A 16728-nucleotide genomic window follows, 5' to 3' on the forward strand; every position below is an offset into this window, starting at 1 on the left:
TCTTAAAGCACACAAGACATAATTAGAAAAACTGGTGCATAAATAGAAAGTGAAATGAACTAAAACAAGAGAAAATGAAGACTCAAGAAAGAGCATTATGAACCAAATGTTTGTGTCTCTGAAAATATCACATGCTGAGATTTGAAGCTGCCATGTGATTGGATTTGGAGATGAAACCACTCTGGTATAATTCAGGTTAGATTAGGTAATAAGAGTGGTCCTTGAAATGAGATTCATGCCCTTATTAAAAAACAGATGGAAAAAAAATCTCTCATCTCCTCCACTTTTCCTCTTCATCATTCTCCCCCTTTATTCTTCAAATTCTCTCTTCCTTCCTCCCTTAAAAATGAGACGGTGAAAGTCAGCAATCTGGACCACTGTTCTCAGCAAACTTGAGATTTATTATATACTTTTTCTTGGACTTCTAATCATAGAATTATGAAATTAAAACTTCTATTGTTTAAGTCACACCATCTATGATATTCCATACCTAAGGCAACTCAAATGCAAGCAAAGATCACATAGAAACCCATTTTTCTATAACAGGATTAAAAATCTTCATGGTTGAAGTGATCTTCTAGGCTGTGCACATAAAATCCCTGATACTTATAATACCTTTCTTATAATCTTCCTTATAAAATGTCCCTTATAAACTTTCTTAAACTTTCTTCCTAATATTCCAATGTATGATGCTGACATCCTATTTTATATTGATATTTTAAACTATAGCAAGCACAACATGTATGTATATTATATGTTACTTATTATTTCATATAAAATAATAATATAATCAAAATAATAAAATATAATTTATAATATTATATAAGTAATATAAATCATATTTTATAAGTTGTTTTTTACCTACAAAGATAGGTAGATGGTCAGTAGAGATATAGATGTTTTCCCTTACATATACTATATATCTTATAAATATAGATTTATATTTTATAAATGTTATATAATTTATTATAATTTTGTAAATTATTATATTTTATAAAAAATTTACATTTTAGAAATAACTTCCAGAAGTCTTCTTATAAACCATATACAAATGCAAATACATAGGAAAAATGGCATCCATGTAAAATTTTTTCATACCAAAAAAACAAAACAAAAAATGACAGTTTAAGGGCAGCAGCAATAGCACAACGGTATGGGGTTTGCCTTGCACGTGGCTGACCCAGGACAGACCTTCATTCAATCCCCAAAGTCCCAAATGTTCCCCAAGCCAGGAGCAATTTCTAAGTGCAGAACCAGGAGTAACCCTTGAGCATCAGTGGGTGTGGCCCAAACCCCCTCCCCCCAAAATCACAATTTAAGAAGTTTAGAATGATGAAAAACCAATAATTGGCTACTAGAAAGCAAAGGCTGTGTGTATGGGGTAATTTAGAGGGGTAGAATTCAAAATTAGGTCCAGAGGTAAATTGATTTATTTTTAATAATACATATTTGAAACCTATCTAGTGTTAGAGTACAAAAATTCTTCAATTTTAAAGAGGTGGAAATAGAAAATAATTTGAAAGTATTTTTTTTTACATTTTTTTATTTAAACACCTTGATTACATACATGATTGTGTTTGGGTTTCAGTCATGTAAAGAACACCACCCATCACCAGTGCAGCATTCCCATCACCAATGTCCCAAAGTCTCCCTCCTCCCCAGCCAACCCCTGCCTGTACTCTAAACAGGCTCTCCATTTTCCTCATACATTCTCATTATTAGGACAGTTCAAAATGTAGTTATTTTAATTGCTAAATTCTTTGAACAAAATAAATATCATGAAATTACAACTCTCAATTCATTAAAGCCTACAGTGAAAAATTAAGACAACGGCTTGCAAATATAGCAGGCATTACAAAGCTTTCCCATACTCAACAGCCAATATAACAAGAAACATTTAGAAAGGATACCTGTTCTCAAGAGAATACTGAGCATAGAGAGATGTTCATTGCAAAGCATTTGGACCTATTGTATCATGGAACTACCTAAAGTCATTTTCCTAGGAACAGTGATTGTTGATTAGACCAAGGGGATTTCAGGTTTAACCATAAATAACTGAATCAGATGTGTGATTTACTTCATATATCATGTGCACTGTGACTCTTAAAAGAGTTAAGTAATGTCCAGGGGATGGATCATCACTTTAGGCATCATATTCATAAATACATTTTGTAGGCATTTTTAGGTTCTAGTAATTTTATTATCTCACTGATGATATTTCACACATTCATGCATCAACCAATTTCCCAGAGGCCAGAGTAAATGAGAATGAGTCTAGTCACTGATACTCATGAATCGCAAATACAATACATGCTCCACAGTTACATGATTGCTATCTTGCACATCTGGCCTAGAAGAAGCATTGGGAATAATGACAGGATTTGGGAAGTTGATATTTAAAATTAAAAAGAATATTGTTTATTTAACTCCCTCATTCAAATCTGTGTCGCACAATCTTCAAATTTGGAATAAATTCCATCTCTATTATTCATGTGTAGCCATTTTCTTATTTAATTAATAAATTTACTGAACCTAAATTTCCTTTCTGGTCATTTTGGAAATCATTCACACACTCGGGAGTTTTGTGAAGAGTGAAAACCAAGCATAAATCAACTTTGTATTTAGAATGTACTAAAGATACCATCAGCACCACCACCCTAACCACTAAACCCCTTAAATAAAAATTTGATCAGCTTTTTTACTTGGAAGGAATCAAATTTCTTTTTTAAAGTTTATAAATAACATAAAACATTAGGAACATTGTGCTGTCATTTAACTCATACTTCTAACAGATAGGGATATTTTTCTTATGTTTTAAAGTTCCAGTTCATGACAGACTTTATGGATTAGTCATAAGTATTTATAAAATAGGCTATAAATATAGCCCTTTATTAATATCAGAGGTAAGAAAGTCACACTATTATAAGATCACACAATGAGAAGAACCTGAGGGGGGGGGGGAAATGACTTGGTTTAAAATTCAATTGAAAATTTACCCAACTATTTTATGAAGCCCCTTGTTGCCTGTGTAGACATTTCATACAGCTCACTGCCACATAGACTGTATGATTTAGATTCCCTCAAACTACCAAAGAGCTACAAAGTCCTGTGTCAACATTAATAAGCATGCATGCAGCACCAAAATGTACCTAGCACCATGTCAAGGGCTTTTGCCTTCTTCCCACCTATTCTCTCAAATTTTCTGTAGACTAAATAAAAGAAAGGTAAAATTCCTACAGGCTAAGAAATTGGATGTAACAGAAAATCAGCATGGTTACTCATTCTGAAGTCCGTGAGTAAACCAAGCATAGAAAAGGCTCATATGACAAAAAATGAATAATATAAGCAAGCAATGAAGAGGATTGCTGTAAGAGTAAGATACAAGGATGTATGTAACATACTTTATCATAAACTCATGAGCTTGGTGACCACCAAGCAGCAGGCATATTGCCATGGTCTCACATCATTTGTAGGACATGGATGATGCCACTGAATGCCTACTCCTGCACTCAATTTCCTACACTAAAACCAGGTTTGTAGTTTTCTAATTTTAACCCACTAAATTCAGCATCTTAAGAGATATTTTAAAATACTATGTGTTAAAAAATTTCAGAACAGCCTCATGTCAGAGGTAATGAGGATTCAATTCAAGACCAATGCATCCAAGCAAACAACTGAATCACTACAGAGTCAGATTCTCCAGTGCATATAAAGACTATACTTGTATAGGAATTAGGCAATGGAGTATGTGAAAAATACATATATGAGGGAGGGGAAAATACACACATGAAACATACTTTATTGATGGGGCTGGAATAATAGTAGAATGGGTAGGGAGCTAGTTTTGCATGTAGTTAATAGTTTTGGTCCCTGGAAATCTATATGGTCTCCTGAGCCAACTAGGAGTGGTACCTAAGCACAGAGCCAGAAGTAAGCCCTGAGCTTGGGGCATAGATATGGCTCAAGTAGAGGACACATGCCTAGTTTGTGTGAGGTCCAAAATTGGGTCCTTATCACAGTGTGCCCATCCTTCAACAATCCTGGCTTTGGTCCTTTGTGCCTACTGATCACTACAGGTTAAGCACTATATGGCTACTGCTGCACTTTTACAATCAGGACCCAGCCTACCACACAGCATCTCTAGGTCTTTCCTGTAAATATATATAACTCATCATCATTTGTGACTTTAACTTGAAAAAAGTAAGTTGGAGCAAAATAAAGCAAAACACAAATGAATTGAGGCATGACTAACACTAAAGCAGTGAGTGAGAGGGGGAAGAAAAGTCAAACAAGGAGTAACTGAAGTATAATGATGGAAGGTGTGGGCACTTTAGTGGTAGTGAAGTTGCAGTAACTTTTGTACATCATAACTAAGAAGTTTAATACTACTGTAACCATGTTCCTAAACTATACAGTTTAAAAAAGATCTCAAAATGTCAGGTTTTGGGTTTCATGACTCAGAAACCTTAAGTCATTCTGTTTTCTAGGTTTCCCATAGTCTTTCTCAATTATAACAACACACAGTGTGGAAGAAACAGAGACACCAGTCTTCAGAATAATCTTCCCTATAGAATTTCACTATAACTATGTATAACTATGTAACTATTCAGACTCTCACTGGCACATTTTTTTGTTTGTTTTTAGGTCACACCCAGCAATGCTCAGGGGTCACTCCTGGCTCTATGCTCAGAAATGTCTCCTCAGACTCAGGGGAACATATGGGATACCAGGATTTGAACCACTGACCTTCTGCATACAAGGCAAACACCTTACCTCCATGCTATATCTCTAGCCCTTCATTGGCACATTTCTAAAGAGAAAATATTTTGGTCAATAAATTAATGGTATTTAATGACTCAATTCTTCCATATGTAAAAAAATTTCTTCAAATCCAGAATGACTATGGAAGTGGACATCATAAAAAAAAATACCAATAAAGACTACCATTCCCATCCATTTCAAGCCTTAGGAAAGTCAGAATTTTCCAAGTGACTGTATAGAAGCATTGCAAAACTTTTCATAGTGTCTGTCTAAACCAGTGTTTCCCAAAGTGGATCATTCCAACCTCTAATGGTCTCTGAGACAAAAAAAAAATATGTTAGAAACATTCTGCATGTTGCCTTACACAAGATCTATTTCCAGGATGCACGAGTGATAAAGAACTTGTAGTGTAAACTTTTGGTGTAATCTAGCTTTTTTAAAATTATCTGACAAGGAGCATCTCAGTATAGATTCTGTATTAAAGAGGCAAGAGGCTGTGTTAGGATTCCAAGTTCATGAACAGATCATCCACCAGAAGTCTTTTACATCTGATATGAGGCACTAATTATCTTTTATTGTACATCCACCCTTTTATTTGACAGCCAAACATTCACAGGACTTGCATTCTTAAAAAATAAGGAGAGAACATTTGACTCATCTATTATGAATCAACACGGGATGGAATTTTGCACTGTAGTCACTAACTAATGGGCGTTAAACATTTACTGATCATGCATTGTTAATAGAGTATGAAATGGAAGCTAAAATAATAAAAAAAGACAAAAATGAGATAGATAGGAACTTCTTAAAAAATAACGTGTCTTTTCTTGATTTCTACTGAAAAGTGCAAGGTCCTTTAATTCATATATTAAAAGTCATCAGATTTTTATCTCTATTATTAAAGTCTCCATTCTAATTTTACAAAAATATGTATGTATTGGACTTGCTCTTCTTTTACAGAACTACTTAAGAGTCATTAGACAAAAGGCTTCCTTTTGAGAAGAGTAGAATATGCTTTGGAGAGCCATCTTCCTGCCACAATAAGAAGAAACTTCCTATTAACACAGTGGGAAGTGACATGTAAGAAAATGGGCTCCTTGGGTCGTGTTAATATCAATTCAAATGATGGAAGTTGTGGAAACAGGAATCTCTTTCCAGTACAATACTAAATACATTTCAGAAACTACATTGCCCTTGATAACCAAGATTCACAAACATATTGTTAAGGCTTTCTTCAAAATTAGGACCCAAGAGGTGGCACAAGAGGTAAGGCCTCTGCCTTGTTCGCGGTAGCCTAGGAAGGACTACGGTTAGATCCCCCAGCGTCCCAGTGTCCTCCAAGCCAAGAGCGATTTCTGAGCACATAACCAGGAGTAATCCCTGAGTGTCACTGGGTGTGGCCCAAAAAACAAAAAAACAAAAAAACAAAAAAAAAAAAACAAAAAACACTATACAATTAAAAAGCCAGACTGTTTGATGAGAATCTTTAATAGACAAACATCCTATGATTTTCTTTCCCATTCTTTCTATCATTCTATTTCTGTTCGTGTTTGTCATTTTCTATGGTTTTCTTTTATAAGATATTCAATTTGGTGCTAAAACAGAGATGGTTTTAATCTCTGGTAACTAAAGTTAAAGAGAAAAATAATAAAGGTAAATAAGTCATTAGAGAGAATACAATATTTCAAAAATAATTCTACCCAAAGCAACTGTAATTATAATATGTCTAAGGTAGAATGAAACGTTTGTGTGTATTCAAGGTCTCAACAAAAAGAAATGTGACTAATTTTCAATATTAATTTAAAAAAAAGTACCAAAAATACATCTTGAAGGAACATGGAAATAATGTTAGGAAATAGTCAGTAGATGGAAATGGGGAGCCACTTAAAAATATAGAAGGTGAATGGAAATATCTTAAACCATAAATGAATTCCAAAATTATCTTATAATATAGAAATATGTTCTGTGCTAAGAGCAACCACTAGTTATTTGGGGGCTATTTATACCTTGAAATTCAAATATTATAATTGAGGAACCAAGTTTTCATTGAAATTAATTTAATTTTATTTCAAGAATCCACATGTGAATGGCTACCATATTGGACAGCACAGCTCTAAATTGAATTAGAGATAATTTTGGCAATTGTGAGGAGATGAAAAGATAGGGAAACAGACTAATGAGATGACTGTAATTACTCACATTAGAAATGTGGTGTATATACTTGGAAAAGAAAGTAAATATGATGATTATGTACTTGTGGAAGTAAAAGACATGAAGAAACCCAAAAGAAATTCCCTTAGAAAAACTTAAATTTTCTTATTAGCTTCCACTGCCTTTCCAATTAGACAGATTTTTTTTATTTCATCTCATTTTAACTATTTATATGTAATTATTCAATTACAACACAGAGATCATAAATAGCAGTATAAATATGAGCCAGGAATGATGATCTTTCTAGAAATAATGGAATCTGGGACTCGCAGTGGCCATGTGGCATCTTCAGTGTATGTCTTTGTAGAAGGATATTAGAATTTATGAGGATGACCTCTCAAACACCCAGATGAACTTAGTTTTCACTGATCACCATGAAGATTCAGAAATCCTAACCAATTCCTGTGAAACACTATTAGTCCACAATGACCTAAGGATGTCAGGAACAGTCTAAGAGAGAAGATTATTCTTCAACTCTCTTAAACACAGAGTAGAGGAACTGTTAATCATGCCAATAATGAACTCTCTTCAATAAAGAAGATTCAGGGTTGTTGAAAAGTAGAACAGAGGTGGTAGAAAATTTTTAAAAACACTTTCTTCTGTGAAACCTGAATTATACTCAGAGTTTAATGTATTTTCTGTGTCCTTCCTTAATATTAATCCTCTGTGCTGAGCCCTGTATATAAAAATCCTCATCCAGTCCTTTTATTAGAAATCAAGGGGTATAAAACAAGATAAATTACTTGCCTGTACACTGCTGGCTCATGATCAATTCTCATCACCCAATATGGTTTTCTGAGCCCCAGCAAGAGTTACCCTTGAGCACAAAGCCAGGAGTAAGCCCTGAACACTGCTAGGTGTGGTCCAAAATCAAATAAATGAAGAAATTAAAATAACCCACATCGATTGTTCTGATTTTTCCATTTATACAGTCATAAAATAAAAACTAAGAGCATTTTTCCAAGTAATATAGTTGGTAACATAGTATTAACCTAGCCTTTGTACATGACATATAATAAAATCGTATTAGATTTCTATGGGATAGTATATAATTATATACATGTCTAATATTGTTCAAATTCACCTGTTATATAGAAAAATATGGTTTGTTGAAAATATACAAACCCAACACCTAAAAGAGTAGGACATAATTTTATCATAACAAATTTTTAATGTCATAGTTTTATGTGTGATTTTTGTTTTGCTTGTCTGGGGCTGGAGAGACTATCTGGAATTCCAGGGATTGATCCTGGTTTAGCAACATGCAAGGCCTTTCCTGCTATACTATCTTTCCAGCCCCAAAAGTTAAATATACTTAGAAACTAATTGAGTATTTAAGCTCATCTATAAAATGCTAGGAATTAGTGGTAAGTACTGAGAATTAATAGATAAATAAGGTGTGACTAGCTAGCAAATATGTTATATTGAAATAGTTTGCTGCTTTATGGTCCACCAGTAATACAAGTACACTCCTTTGACAAAAGTATTTTACATAAAAAATACTATCATAAACATAATGTCTACTCACACATTCTAGCCTAGTCTTTGACACTGAAGTAATTGCAAACTCCAAAACTATATGCCTGATGTCTAGTATAGATACCGATATATTTCCTTTTTGACCAATGAACAAATTTTCTTTATCCTTGTGACCACCCTCTTCTCTTTCTTCATTTTCATAACCTGTTCTGTTTAGTTTCAGATTGTTAAATTTCGAAGAACAATTTTGTCATTAAATATATCATCTATAATTAACCCTTCTTTCGACACTATATATCTCAGTAGACTAATCCAAATTTGATCCATAAATTGAGATCCATTTGAAAAGTTTTTCAACTAGGTATATTCCACCTCTTTTTTATTTTATATATTCTGCTTCTAATACACAAGATAAAGTTGAGTTTATAGACATTTGATAGAAGAGAAAAATGGCATTTATCCATTTGTAACATGCTCTTACTTTAAAATATGCAATGTTTTCATCTGCAATACTAAGTCACATCTGATTGTCCTTTATTAAAAGCAAGGTTGTGTAACACATTGTGTCAAATCAGGATGTAGAAAAACAAGAGACAATAAAAGCTTGGTTGAAATGACTCCCATAAATATTTGAACATCAGATAAGGATGCCAATCTTCCTTTGTTGTGATGCAAAATAGGGGATTTATTTTGCCTTTTGAGTATAATATTGTTAGATATACTGTTAAGCCTATACAAGCATCTTTGTTTCTTTCCCAATGCAAACATTTTTATTAAGTTTTCTTCCCTAGATAGGACAGAGATTTTACCAATCAGAAATCAAAAACCAAAACAACCCCCCAAAAAAACTTTTAAAACCTAATATCAGCACTTTCCAGTTTTTTTCTTATCAAGCTTCTTATCCTATTTTTATCATCCCAGATCTCTGTTTTTATCAGCTCAGATAAACATTTTTAATACAAGTTGGTAGTTTTTGATATTTTGACAAACCAGGATCCACAGACTACCTACTAATATTTTATATCTGCTGCCATTTTACTTAAAAGACAGAATAAATAAAGGCCAGAGAGATAGTATTGTAGGTAAGGTATTTACAATACAAACGAAAGACCCTGATTCAATCTTTAGCTCTACATATAGAACCCCCAAGTATTGTCAGGAGTAATCCCTAAATATAGAGCCAGGAATAAGACCTGGACACTGTTGGGTGCCAAATAAAAACAAGCCAAAACACAAAAGAAAATGATGAATAAATATATATTTGTTTCAGGAAAAACACCATTAATGTGGTGACAACATACAGGTATAAATGATAAATAAATAAAGTTATGAATTTAGTCAAATTATATCACAAGTAAAAAAGGTCAATATGGTTATTCATGAATGACTTGTTCTACAAAATCTCCTTCAATGAAGGGTAACAGTTAAGTGAGGAGATTTGACAATAAACAGTTCCCAGCAATCTATTTCTTAGATTCTTTTTGGAGAGCATATCCTATTTAGCTATTGAAAAATTAAGCAGAGGTCCTTCTATTTTGGCATGATGCAGGCCTCCTGTGAGAATCAATACTCATGTCAGAGACACACTAGGCTGGAACAACATTTCACTGAGCCCACATTGCACTTTGATTTTTCCTTCTGTCCATTATGCTTCTTTCCCCTTGTATTCATGAGTTCTGCCTTACTAGATATCTTACCCTTCAACCTCCATCTACTTCTTTGGAGAACAACTTGTAGCACATGTTTAATGAGAATGAGAGATGTCTTACTCATTCATTAATGCAACAAAATAAAAATAAAATTTTTATTAGATCATTATTCTAAAATACTAAACTATGTCTGAATAAAGATCTATAAATAGTTTCAGCATCACTTGCTGAATGCCTATTCTAATATTTGGTAAGATGTGTTAGAGTTTGCTAAATAAACCACAGAAAGTCTAGTCCACATGAACTTATATTCCATGCCATCTCCTGTTTTCATATGAAGAAATAAATGATGCTAATATCAGGAAGTTGAATAAGGCACTGAAAAATGCAGAGTAGAGTTTGTCTAACACCACTAGCTACCTAAATACCAATTACCCTGGATTGTAGTCATTACAGAAGCAAGGATAAGAAGAAAACTGGGAAAAATGTGTCTGCCCCAGAGGAAAGCAGTGGGGAGGACGGGGGTAAACTAGGGACATTGGTGCATGAAAAGTGACAAAAACTAAATCATGAACAACTTTGAGACTGTGTTTTAAAAAAATAATGCCGTATTCTGAACAACTGTGTATCCACCGTGCTTACATAAATTATATTTAATTTTTTAAATAAAAAATAGGATTTAATAACAAATTCATACAAGTAATAACATCAAAAAGGAAGAATACATCACAGTATTTTTTTAGGAACCTCCTTCCTGCTTAGATGGTAATTATAGAACTTTCTTAAAAGTTAGAATAAAGGAAGTCATTTCTTTCCGGCAGACTCAACATCATAGATTTCCATGAGGATAAAGGTTAACCAGAGGATGCCAGTTCCTATCACATGTAGCTAGATTCTAATACATTTTTATTACTGGTTTTTATTTACCAGTTTAAAATAGGGTGTTCCTGAAATGGAATATAATATTGAATTTATATTTTATCCAAATATTCAAGTTACTAGTCTGACTTGTTTATAAGAATTTTTCAAGTTATTGGAAAACCCTAACTGCTTTGAGTTCAGTATAGTAAAATGAGTCCATTTTACTTACTTATAAAGTAAAATTTGAGGCTTTGCATGCCACACATGTTGCAACATTGCCCCTTTGGCTGTACTCCAATAAAATATTATTAATTTATTTTTCATAATAATTTCTTTAAGCAGAATTGTTACAAACATGTTCATATTTGGGTTTCAGTCACAAAATGCATACTCCCCTTCACCAGTGCAATTTCCCTGCCACTAAAACTTTATTTATTTTTTAAAAAAATATGATACATCATGTGGTGGAGTGGAAAAAAGGGACACTGGTGGTGGGAAAAAGTGTACTTTGTACAATCTGTGACAGAAATTCAATCATGAACAAGTTTATAACTATGGTGCTTAAATAAAGTAATTATAATTAAAAATAATAAGAAATAGAAAAATGTGCATCAGAATTGATGTACAGGCTATAATTTTCTGACTGGTCAGAAATGTAATGAGTTCCTGAATGTTCTCAGAATCCAAGGGCTCTAGCTTCCATAGTTCTATGAACAGAGACAAATATTGGGGAATATTCAATCAGTAATAAATAGACAAATATTTCTTTTGTTTGTTTGAGCACACTGGTGGTGTTCAGGGCTTATTTCTAACTCTATGTTTAGGGATAATTCCTAGCAGGACTTGGAAGACCATACGGAGTGCCAGGAATCAAGTCGAGGTTGACCAATTGCAAGGCAAATGTCCAATCTGCTATACTATCACTCTTGCCTAAACAATCACATTCTATTGGAAGTGTAATAAATTCTAAAAACCAATATATTCAGTGCAAGAACACAGATAAGAAGTGATGGGTGAAACACGACTCCTAGGAACCCAAAACACCATGCAGAGAAGCCCTCTGTATTCCTATGTATATTTCAGCACTACTTATAATAGCTAGAATCTGGAAATAACCCCAGTGCCCAAGAGCAGATGAGTGGCTAAAGAAAAAGTGGTATTAGGCCTCCCAAAGCTTACCACAGGCTGTGTTCTTTACACTGACTGTATAGAAAGAGGAGGTACAGTAAATGCACCCCATATACACCTCAACCCATGCCCTTTGCCTTGTCTGTATTTGGGGGGACATGGAGAAAAAAAGGAAATAAAAAAGAAAAAAGAAAAAAAAAAACAGTGGTATGTCTACACAATGAAATTCATGCAGTTGTTAGGGGAAAAAGACCCACAACAACTAAAACAAAGAAACAAAAAGTAGTGATAATTTTGTATTCTCTCATATCTGTCATGACTTTATAGGCAGGAAAACTACAAAAAGGTAAAGAGCATCAGCATCCTTTGGAGAAATGTGGTCTTCGAGATGGCATTGCCTCTTAGCATGTGAACTTACCTATAAAATCCTAATGCTAGATGCAAAGATACTCAACAAAATCTTAGCAAACCGAATCCAGCACTTCATCAAAAAGTTCATTCATCATGACCAAGTGGGTTTTATACCAGGAATGCAAGGTTGGTTCAACATACACAAATCAATCAACATTATACCTCACATCAACAACAAGAAAGACAAAAACCACATGATCATATCAATAGATGTAGAGAAAGCTTTTGACAAAATCCAACACCCTTTCATGTTAAAGACACTTAGCAAAATAGGGTTAGAAGGAACCTACCTCAAGATAGTTACAGCTATCTACGAAAAGCCTACAGCCAACATTATACTTAATGGCGAGAAACTAGAAGCATTCCCACTAAGGTCAGGAACTAGGCAAGGCTGTCCACTCTCTCCACTCTTATTCAATATAACCTTAGAAGTCCTAGCAATAGCAATCCAACAAGAGAAGGGAATCAAAGGAATCCAAATTGGGAAAGAGGAACTCAAACTATCTCTATTTGCAGATGATATGATGATATACATTGAAAACCCTAAAGAGTCCACAGTAAAACTCCTAGAAACAATTAACCAATACAGTGAAGTGGCTGGATATAAAGTCAATACACAGAAGTCAATAGCGTTTCTATATACAAACAACGAAGTTGAGGAGAGAGAGATCAAAAATACAATTCCATTTAAAATAGTATCAAAAAATATCAGGTACCTAGGAATCAACCTTACAAGGGAAGTGAAAGACCTATACAAGGGAAACTTTAAAACACTCCAGAAAGAAATTGAAGAGGATCTTAAGAAATGGAAGAACATCCCATGCTCATGGATAGGTAGAATTAACATAGTCAAAATGACTATCCTACCCAAACTACTGTATAGATTTAATGCAATCCCAATCCAAATTCAGACATAATTCTTTAAAGAATTATAACAATCAATCACAAAATTCATATGAAACCACAAAAGACCCAGGATAGCCAAACACATACTGAAAAACAAGAAGCTGGGAGGCATCTCCTTACCTAACTTGAAACTATACTATAAAGCCATAGTGATCAAAACAGCATGGTACTGGAACAGAGACAGGACCTCAGACTAGTGGGTCAGAACAGAATTCCCAGACATAAACCCCCAAATATACAGCCAACTAATATTTGATAAAAGAGGCAAGAACTTGAAATGGAAAAAGAAAGTCTTTTCAACAAATGGTGTTGGTACAACTGGAAAACCACATGTACGAAAGTGAAAATTGACCCATACCTCACTCCTTATACAAAAGTCAACTCAAAATAGATTAAAGACCTTGAAATCAGACCGAAACTATAAAGTTTATCGAGAATAAAATAGGCAGAACACTCTAAGACCTATATATCAAAAAGGTCTTCGAGGATGGAGCACCAATGGCAAGAATTTTAGCATCAAACATAAACAAATGGGACTACATGAAACCAAAAACCTTCTGCATGGTGAAAGAAACCTTACTTAACACAAAAAGACAGTTAACAGAATGGGAAAAAATCTTTTCATTCAACATATCAGATGAAGGGCTGATGTCTAGAACATACAAAACACTCAGAAAGCTGAGCCCCCCCAAACCAAATAAAGCCATAAAATAATGGGGAGATGAAATGAATAGACACTTCTCTGAGGAAGACAGAAGGATGGCCAACAAACACATGAAAACATGCTCACCTTCACTTATCACCAGGGAGATCCAAATCAAGACAACAATAAGGTACCACCTTACACCAGTGAGGATGACTCACATCAAAAATAATGGGAACAATCTGTGTTGGTGAGGATGAGGTATGAAAGGCACTCTCATCCACTGCTGGTGGGAATGCCCCTAGTCTTACACCTATGGTGAACAGTCTGGAGAGTGCTCAAAGAACTCAAAATTGAGCTACCATTTGACCCAGCAATTGCTCTCCTAGGTATCTACCCCCAAGTTGGAAGGACATTCATTCCAAAGTATGTGTGCACTCCACTATTTATCGCAGCACTCAGTACAATAGCCAAGTCCCGGAACCAACCTCGATGCCCAACAACACATGAATGGATCATTAAGATGTGGTATCTAAACACAATGGAATACTACATGGCAGTCAGAAATGATACAATCACAGACTTTGCAGCAATGTGGATGGACCTAGAACATATTCTGTTAAACGAAGTAAGACAGAAGACGAAAGGTAAACACAGAATGATAGCACTATTCTGAAGATCCTAGAACATAAACCTTATACACAACTAATACTCAACAACCAAATAATAGGGTTTAACAGGGTAGAAACTCCAAACACTGTAATAGTCAATATATACTCGGGAGTAGGGTCCAAAGTACAAGAAAAAGGAGCAGCACAAACTCTTGACAACACATTATACCACAAAGAAACCAGCAACAGCAGAAACAGCAGCATTGAGAGAACAGGTATGTAATCAGCCTTCTAATACAAAGGCCCATAATAATCCCTTAGGGAACTTATACAGGATCACAGGTAAAGAACACCACGGGAAATCACTGACTCCAATGGAAACATCTCATAACACTATGTTTTAATGCCTTAATCTTACTATATTTAAAATAACCTCTCAGCTTTTCTATCCACAGGTGTTCTTGGATACAAAGGGGGGACAAACTAAGATGGCATCCTGGGGCCCAGTCACACAAGATACCATACCCAGCTTGCACTATGAGAATGTCCCGAGAAAACTCTTTAACATACACATTATCTCTAGGTTATACCTTATTTTAGGATTTGAAGCACGTGACCAGTCAGACCACCGAAGCAGCAACTGTGACATACAAACTTATACTACAGGCCCTACTCATCGAACACATTCAAGCAAACTAGCATTCCCTTGCTATTCTCTCCTCTCTTCTCCCTACTTTCTTTTTTTTCTTTTCTATATCTTTCTTCTCTTTTCCTTTTTTCTTTCCTCTTCTCCCTTTCTTTCTAATGTATTTTGTCTTTTCTTCCTTCCTACTCCTTCCATGTACTTTCCCCTTTCCCCCATTTGGAAATCCAACTATCCCTTCACCCTTCAATCCCAACCAGACCTCCCACCGTATTAAAACTCTTCACCTTCAGTTCTTAATCCATTGGGCATCAAGACTGACCTCCTACCCCAACAAACCAGTACCCAGCAACCAAGCGAAGGGACACTCAGTCAAACCCACACCTCGTCCCCTGCAAGAAAAGGCAACCAACTCCCCTGCGGACTCAGGCTGCGTGGCCTTTCCTACCAACTCCCCCTAATGTGGGCTGTTACTTGAAACCGGACTTAGCTCTAAAAGTATCCCCAATGCAAGAGCTCTTCCAAGACCTCCCTGCCGCAAATCTTTACCAATCTCAAGAAGGTCAGGGGCTGTGATGGAAAGGTGCCTGGGAATCCACACACCACAAGAAAATCCCAAAAGACAATGGGGAAACCTAAACTTTCAACATAAGTATAAGACCTCTTTTACACCACCTCCTTACCTGTTTATCCCCAAAAGTAAAGTAGTCTCTTGCATCACTTTGTTCCTTTAATTACTTTAATTAATTTTTTAAAATGTTTGTTCTACATATACATAGGTGAGCACATATATTTTTATTCCCATTTTTATCTTATTTGGGTGTGTAACCTGTTTGTTTTCTTCTCTGTCCACCCCCAAATGCACCGACATTATAATGTAACACCATTTCTCCCTGCAAAGGCACACTAATAAAAGGGGAAATCCTACATATAAAAATGAGCTCTTATCTACTAGGAATAAGAACTCATGCTTGTTTGCAATACAGGGATATCTCCCACCTTGAAATATGTCATGTGAACCCAACTTAGACCCCAGGTGATTAGACACCATCCACTCAGCCTTGAACCCTGGATCCCAGACATAGAAACGACAAAGTTCTTCACAACAGCTAAGGGAAACAAATCCCAATTGGGACATCCTTAATACTGCTGGGCCACCAAGTGCCAGCTCTAATATGATATCCTGACAACGAGGAAAATGAGAACAACTTGACCTAAGAGCAGGTTATCCTACCTCACCAGCTAACGATAAGACAAAATCAGAAGACTTGTCACCCTTTGGTCGGTCCAAAAGCCAAGATCATGATTTATAGATGACTGGCTACTAGAACCATGACTGGACTGTATATATCTTGGGACCAATAAAAAAGCCCTAGTCTAGGGTTTGAATTACGACCTGCACAACAACCATGATCCCCAGTTCCA

At 35.1% G+C, this 16728-nt stretch overlaps 1 protein-coding gene and 1 non-coding gene across 2 annotated transcripts in view; one reads left to right on the top strand and one right to left on the bottom strand.

Moving 5' to 3' along the window:
* CDH8 (cadherin 8) overlaps positions 1–16728 on the bottom strand; it is a 462580-nt gene that overhangs the window by 162902 nt on the left and 282950 nt on the right. The window lies entirely within an intron of this gene.
* On the top strand, positions 12124–12251 carry LOC126028788 (small nucleolar RNA SNORA51). The gene has a single exon (XR_007502501.1). It is a non-coding gene; the product is annotated as a small nucleolar RNA SNORA51 (small nucleolar RNA).

This window comes from Suncus etruscus, chromosome 14, assembly GCF_024139225.1.
Source record: "Suncus etruscus isolate mSunEtr1 chromosome 14, mSunEtr1.pri.cur, whole genome shotgun sequence".
NCBI lineage: Eukaryota > Metazoa > Chordata > Mammalia > Eulipotyphla > Soricidae > Suncus > Suncus etruscus.